Raw genomic sequence first — 7,937 nt, forward strand, 5'->3', positions numbered from 1 at the left:
TTGTCTCAAAATACCCTCCCACACAACAACAGCTTGCAGCCAGCACTCTCTGCTTGTTAGGCTGGCCAGGACTGACTCCGTGTCTCATCTGTTCCCAGTAACATTCCCCTGTGCATTATTACTCCAGATAAAGGAGCTTCGCTTCGCAAAGGTATGCTGGCTTGCCCGGGAACACACACCTAGCAATTTGATTTACAGAGTTCAAACATTTCATTTATTTGAGATAGAACTTGAAGCTAGGCATTGTGGCACACACCTGTAATCTCAGCTCTTGGAAGTCAGAGACAGGGGGATCACCACTGCTTGTGGCCAGCCTGGATTACATGGTGAATTACAGACCAATAAGGGCTATTTATCAAGGTCCTGTCTCAGAAAAGAGAGTGGGGAGACTGGGTATGTAGTTCAGTTGGTAGTAGGCTTACCTCACATCAACAAACTCTGCCTTCAGTGCCCATCTCTACAAAAACTAGGCATGGTGACGGAGGCCTCTAATCCCAGAACCCAGAAAGTGGAGACAGGAGAATTAGAAGTTCAAGGGCCCATTCTCAATTAAGTTGGAAGTTAGCCTGGACTTCATGAGAGCCTGTCTCAAAAACAAAAACAAGCTGGGTGGGTTCTGTCACACACCTTTAATCCCAGCACTCAGGAGGCAGAGGCAAGCAGATCTCTGTGAGTTTGAGGTCAGCCTGGTCTACAGAGGGAGTTCTAGGCTAGCCAAAACTACACAGAGAAACCTATCTTAAAAAAGAAAGAAAGAAAGAAAGAAAGAAAGAAAGAAAGAAAGAAAGAAAGAAAGAAAGAAAGAAAGAAAGAAAGAAAAGAAAGAAACCAAAACCAAAACTAAAACAAAACCGTGGGTAAGGGGTACAAACAATGTTCAACTATTAGATCGTGTACTATGCCAAAAGGGATCAGAACGAGTTTTAAGTGAATTGAGCAGAAAATAGATCTTCTGAGTCCTGGCCAGTCAGCCATTCCAAACCAGAACGCTGCCTTCTTGACGCTCCGCTCGCTGTTCATGGCCCCCACATCCCGTGAGCCACAACACTGGCTCACCAACCTCCATGTATCCTCTGTCCTGGACTGCAGCACGGAAGCTACACCGATGCCAGTGCCCAGCCCTCAGCAGGAAGGGAGGGAAAAGGCTTTGAGGCCAGGGGCCACATCTCATGACCATATTTAATTACATTTAGCTTCAAAGGAAGCTGGGAAAATATGATTTCTAGCTAGCAGGCATGTGTCTATCAGCAGCCAGGGCATTGTGGAAGAGAAGGATGGTTTTGATGGACAGGCAGCGGGAATAAGTGGCTTCCTTGAGACTAGAACTCAAACCCCAGGGTGAGGTTGGGAATACATCATAGGCCCAAGTCTTGTGTGCTCCCATCTGCTGAAATGTAGTCCTCCCTCCCTCCCTCCCTCCCTCCCTCCCTCCCTCCTTCCCTCCCTCCCTCCTTTCCTCCCTCTCTCTCTCCCTCCCTTCCTTTCTTCCTTCCTTTCTCCCTCCCTCCCTCCCTCCCTCCTTCCCTTCCTTCCTTCCTTCTTCCCTTCCTTCCTTTCTCTTCTTTTCTTTTTTAAAATGCAGGACCTCACTACGGAGTTCTGGCTGTCCTGGAACTCTCTGTGGAAGCCAGGCTGACCTTGAACTCACCTGCCTCTGCTTCCCAAGAGCTGGGATTAAAGATAGCATCACCATTCCTATGGAATTTACTATTGCTGCCGTCAACCACTCTTTTAGACAGACAGACAGACTGATAGATACGTGACTGCTAGCTCGGGATTATATTTCCCAGCTTCCTTTGCAGCCAAGTGAACACTCATCTTGGGAAGCTTCTTTTCTTCAAGTCTGAGTTTTTGTGTCTATAAAATGGAAGTCCTAAGAAGACTTGCCAGTTAATTAAGGCTGTGGAAGCATGCCTCATAGTCAGGACACACAGTAGGTGCTCATATCATAGAAAAGGTGGAGGGTGGGGGAGAGTATGGGCCCTGGTGCACAAAAGCAGAAAATTCCACAGGAAATGGCAGTATGTGTATAGGAACGGTGCTCCTATATGGTGCTGGGAATGAATCCGGAGCGGCCAGCCTGCAGGGTAGACGGTCGGTGACACAGGAAGTGCCTGGAGTAGGTGTGGTCAGGAAAGAATGGCCACTGATCGTGACAGGCCGAGCTTGAGCCGTGGAGGATATGAGTCAGGTGGAGAAGGAAGGAGGGGGGACAAGATCTGAGTGGGGCACATGGAGAAATGAGGAGCTCCGAGCGGGCAGCAGCGAGAGCCCCAGAACCAGCGGGAAGATGGCGGAATGATTGAGCAGACCAGCAGAGACTAAGAGAGGCCCTGAGTGCAGGGCTCACTTAAGCAGCCACTCTTCTGCTGATCAAGAATCTGCATCTGTGTTATTTAGATCGGTGTGTGACTTTGTGTGCCAGACAGTGACATGAGCGTAATGAACAGGAGAGTCCTGAACTGGCGGTGTTACCCATACTGTAATCTAGGCCTCTCCCCATATGACTGTCATTCATGGGCGTTCTAGTTTTATTTCCTGTTGTTGTGATAAGATACCCAATAAAAAAGCAACTTAGAGGAGAGGTGCTTTTTGTTTTTTTAGCTAATTATTTCAGATTATAGTTAACGTGGCAGGAAGTTGAACTAGCACAGTCAGAAGCAAAGAGAAATTAACAACTGTGTGTTTACTAGTGCACATCTTTCACTCTACATTTATACAGACCAGATCTTCCTGCCTAGGGAATGGTGTTGTCTACAGTGGGAAGTCTTCAGGTCAATTAATACAATCAAGACGATCTCCTCCACCCTTAGCCCACACTCTAGACATGCCCACAGGCCAGCCTGATCTAGACAAGCTCTCACTGAGACTCTCGGGTGCTTATAGATTGCGTCCAGTTGGCATTACAACTAACCGTCACAATGGACAAGACTTCATGATCCCCAAAATATTCTTTAGCTACTATATCAACATTCCAGCCAGACAAAAGGGAGAAACAAGAGGGAAAATGTACTTTTCTGACACACGTGCACACGCTCATGCACACACACTCAAAACTAGTATTAATAGTTAATTAATAACCAGTCAGTTATTCTGAGTGGTTGTGTGTCTGATAGAATTTTGATGCCTGCTATGTGAAAGTAAATCCTGAGGTCTCGATCATTCATCTTCAACTATTGTGGAGGCCACAGGAAAAAGGAGGCAAAAATGATGCCAGAGGGGTGGCTTTGGGGACAGGGTGACTCTTCCTTGGAGTTATTTGGGATCAGAGAAAAATGGATGCATTGGACCAACTCCGGCTGATGTGGAAGAAGTGGGGGGCAGGGCCAGGCAGCGGGTCCAAGGCTCTGGAGTGAGGTTTCAGGTAACAGTAAACACGTGTGATTGCCACAAGGATGCTGATGCAGGATGATAAAAGTAGGGCCAAGGGCAGAGCCTTGCAAGGTGGAGAAGAAAGGAGGAGATGGGATTGGTAAGACAGCTGCCTCGTGTTAGTCACGTTTCTATCAACGTGACAGAACACTCTGACCATGGCAGCTCACAGAAGGGACTTACGGATCCAGAGGGTTAGACCCAAGATGACAGAACAGAGGCCGCAGGCAGCAGGCAGCAGGCAGCAGGCAGCAGGCAGCAGCTGAGAGCTCACACTTTGAACTGCAAACATGAGGCCAAGAGAATGAACTAGAAATGTTGAGAGTCTCTTAAGTTCTCAGGTCCCACCTCTAGTGACATACATCCTCCAGCAAGGTCATACTCTTAAGCATTTCCAAACACAGCCGCCAACTGGGAACCAAGTATTTAAATCCCCAAGACCATGGGGAGCACTTCAGTTTGGACGTCAGTACTTTCATGAGGTAAGAGGCTCACAATTCAGACTTCTCCACTGCTCCCCTACCCCCATTTTTTTTGGAGGTGCTGGGGTCAAACCGAGGACATCTTTCATACTGAGTTTGTTCTTTGCCACTGAGATACACCTCTAGTGCCTTCGCTGAGATTGGTCACTGAACCAAAAACTTTGAAAACCTTGGGCTGGCAAAATAGATAAAGATGCTTGCCACCAAGTCTGATGTTCTGAGCTATGTTCTGAGCTCAGTCCCCTGAATATACACTGTGAAAAGTGCGAGCCAACTCCCACAAGTTGTTCTCTGACCTCCACACGTGGAACACACACACACACACACACACACACACACACACACCTGTAAAAGAATGAAATTTAGGCCCGTCTAAGGCCTGACGACACCTGCTTGAAGTGTGGTGCAATACCGCCTTTGGCCTGAAGGTGGCAGTACCGTACCAGGTGAAGCTTGCTGGACAAATCCTATGAGGATTTTGAGGGGTTGGGGGAATGAAGCTTAATTCTCTCGAACACTAAAGCTTTGATGTTTTCCATTATCTTGGATGTGAACTTTGAATAGGGAAAGATGAAGGAATTTTTTTTGTTTGAATCCTGCCTCCGTCGCTCACACAGTGTGACCTAGAGCAAGTTCTCTCTTGCTGGAGCCTGCTTCCTGCTTGGCAAACAGGATGATCACACCCGAACCTACCTCATCGCGTCTCTGTGAGTGTCTAAACAAGCGTGACTGGGTTTAACATTTGTGTGGACGGGCTCAGGGCTGGTGTGTGTGAGCAGGGTGGGTTCAGGAGCAGGAGGCAGGGTTCAGCCCAGTGCCCAGTCATGCAAATGGCCCGAGGTGTGGAGAGGGAGGTGGCTCTGGGGTTAGGAAAGTTGAGTTCAGATTTTGAGATGAGGGAACTGAAGAAATAACTTTCCCAGGGCCACACCCTCAGATAGGCAAGGCACCAACCCCAAAATTTGGGAACGAATTTAATGTGTAATAATATATGGGGAGGCCCTGAAGTTGAATCGTGAGACCAAAATCAGAACTCTGTGGGATCCCTTTATCATTACTGTGTGGTTTTCGTGTAGCTTTTGCTCTGAGGGCTTCTGAAAGTTTTGCACACAGAGATACACACACCGTCCTGTTAAGACCCGCATTCCCAAAGCGCCCTCATAGCCCAAGAAGACACAGGACAAGCTAAAGAGCAAGGGGAAGGAGAGCCATCCAGGGACGAGTCTGGAAGTTAAGCGACTTGGGCTCTTTCCTCTCGGGGCTCTACACTGGCTTTTGAAGCCCGCTTTTCCCATCTGCAAAACGACGCTGTTCGATCCAGGGCTCCTGGAGGCCTTGGAAAGCCTTGCACGGCTTCCCTTGGACCTTCCCGACTGCCTCAGCCTCAGGGCTCTCCCAAGCCTGTGACTGCCCCATTTCAGCTTTATTTTCTTACCACCTTCTGGATTTATCTAAGCCTTGTTGCTGCCGTTGATTTCTGTCTAGACCGTAGTCTACTGCTGCCTGCTCTAGGGAAAGTAGGGACTCGTGAGCTTACGAGAGCTGCTGTGACCATGACCACGGCGGTTGTAACAGTTGCTTGATGTGTATCAGCGAACAAACAATTGGAATAAAAGTGAAGGGCCGAGAACACAGCCCTGAACCCTCTGAACCTTTCTGATAAGAGTATCTAGGACCCTAAAACCAGGCTTGTTTCCTAATAACAGGCTTACGCTGCGACACCAAGGTCTTTACTGACCCCTTGTGGCCGTGGGAGCACATAGCAGGGACTAGGGGCGGTTTCTTGGGTGGGAGACAATCATTCCCCTCTAGCTTTGCTCTGCTCCCTGACGACCCGCCTGGTCTCTTGTGGAGGAGGATGACGATTGAAAACATGAAATACATCTTTCAGGGACTGGAGAGATGGTTCACTGGGTGAGCTCTAGTGTATGGGCTGAGTTCAGATCCCAGCGTCCGCGGAGAAAGCTTGGAGAGGCGGGCAGGGCGCATGTGTGACGCTAGCACTGTGGAGGGCAAATCTAGGATGACTGGTGGGGTTTGCTATCTGGTCATCATCCAAACTCCAAGATCAGTAAGACAAACTGTCTCAAAGAAACAAGGTAAATGTGATAGAACAGGATGCCCGATACCACTCATGTGAATCACACACACACACACACACACACACACACACACACGCACGCACGCACGCACGCACACGCACACGTAGTGAGACACCTCATCAGGTAAGATCATTTGCCACCAAGCCTGACGGCATGAATTAAATCTCCAGAATACACTGACTTGCAAGTTGACTTCCACGTGTCTGCCCCCAACATACACAATAGACAAATGTTACAACAGCTTTAAAACAGAATAGATGTTTCTTGTCTTCCATCTCGCTGACAGCCCATCTGAGAAAGCAGAGAGGTCCTGGAGAGGAGTGAGGATGTCTCAGACCAGGAAAGAGAGGTTGTTGGGGTTTTGTCTAAGCTCCACCCCACACCTACCTGGCAATAGCCAGGTATGCCCCGCCCCAGAGATCTGGCCCACTATAAGAGGGGCTACTTGCTCCTCCTCTCTTTGCTCTCTGCTCTCCCATACTCTCTCACCTCTCTGCCCCTGGGGCTCTTCCCCCCCCTCCACGTGGTCATGGCCGGCCTCCTCTCTCTCTCTCTCTCTCTCTCTCTCTCTCTCTCTCTCTCTCTCTCTCTCTCCCACTAACTCCCATCCCCTATTCTGAATAAACTCTATTCTATACCATGTCTGTGTGTGTGTGGTCCCTCAGGGGCAGAGGTGCCCAGGCAAGGGCCCGCCTGGACACCTTCCCCCACGCTGCCTAGCCACACTCACCTAACCCCCTATACTCCCCCCTTCTCTCCAATGGTGCTCAAAGTCCTTCAGAGGTGTCTTAGCGTTTCTATTGCTGTAAAGAGACACCATGACAATTCTCATAAAAACAGCATATAATTGGGGCTGGTTTACGGTTTAGGGGTGTAGTCACGGCAGGAAGCAAGGCAGCGTGCAGGCAGACATGATGCTGAGAAGGAGCTGAGAATTCTACAATGACATCAGGCAGTGAGTGAGCTTGATCTTCTGAGACCTTAAAGCTAATCCCCAAGGGAAGTGCAGCCCCCAACAAAGCCACACCTACTCCCACAAGACCACACCTACTCCCACACGGCCACACCTCCTAATAGCACCCTAATAGCTATAGGGCCTATGGGGGCCATTTTTAGTCAAACCACACTAGAGGTGAGACAGATTTCTTTTCCCTGCGATCTGAGCAGGCAGAGAAGGCTAGGCTCAGGCCCTGGGTGCCTCCTTCCAGCAAACTTCAGTCTCCCAGGGTATCCTCAGTGGGGGGAGGGGGAGGGGGAAGAGGGAGTATCTAATGAATAGAGAAGCCATTTGGGATAAAAACAAAGACAAGAGATGAGCAGAGAGTGTTAGTGCCAAGACCTGCGAGACCTGTGACGTCATATAGGCGACAATTAGAACAATGAGACTACAGTCCTGTTGCCAAGGCAACAGCCGCCATATACCCAGAATTCAATGGCCCACCTTTACCTGTAATTTACGTCATCATCTGTATATAATTGGGTAGCGTTTCTCCTCTCTCTCTCTTTCTTTTCCTTCCTTCTTCCTGCCCGCTACACCTTTTCCCATCCTAAATAAAGCCCCACGTGGAACTGTTTGGCCTGGTGTGATCTCACTGTGGCCCACGTGACAGGCAGACAGGTGAACTGTGCTGCGGCGTAGGGAGACAAACTGCGTGGAAAAACCAACAGAGAGGGCTTGAGAAAATCTTTTACGTGCAACACACACACACACACACACACACACACACCTGCCTCACTAGCTGTCAGTCAGGTAACTTTACAACACAAACCAACTCCATGTCTCAGACACCACAGCAAGTCAGCTGCTCTACCCTGCCTTCTCCTGCCTTCCATTTGGACGAAACATCCCAGCTATTCCGCCATGAACTTTCCCCACGCCTTTGTCTCAGAACCTTCCGTGAAACCTAACGTGAGACAGACAGGTCATCAAGAATCTGCTCCGTCCGCAAGGGGAGCCACAGCACGGCTTAGGCAAGAAGCA

The 7,937-nt window shown here is 49.2% G+C and overlaps 1 long non-coding RNA gene across 1 annotated transcript; it reads left to right on the forward strand.

The window, feature by feature from the left end:
- Positions 1–3,819: 3,819 nt before the first annotated feature.
- On the forward strand, positions 3,820–5,505 carry LOC127681209 (uncharacterized). The gene is made up of 2 exons (XR_007977093.1): positions 3,820–3,854; positions 4,419–5,505. It is a non-coding gene; the product is annotated as an uncharacterized LOC127681209 (long non-coding RNA).
- The last annotated feature ends 2,432 nt before the right edge of the window (positions 5,506–7,937 follow it).

This window comes from Apodemus sylvaticus, chromosome 3 (genome assembly GCF_947179515.1).
Source record: "Apodemus sylvaticus chromosome 3, mApoSyl1.1, whole genome shotgun sequence".
NCBI lineage: Eukaryota > Metazoa > Chordata > Mammalia > Rodentia > Muridae > Apodemus > Apodemus sylvaticus.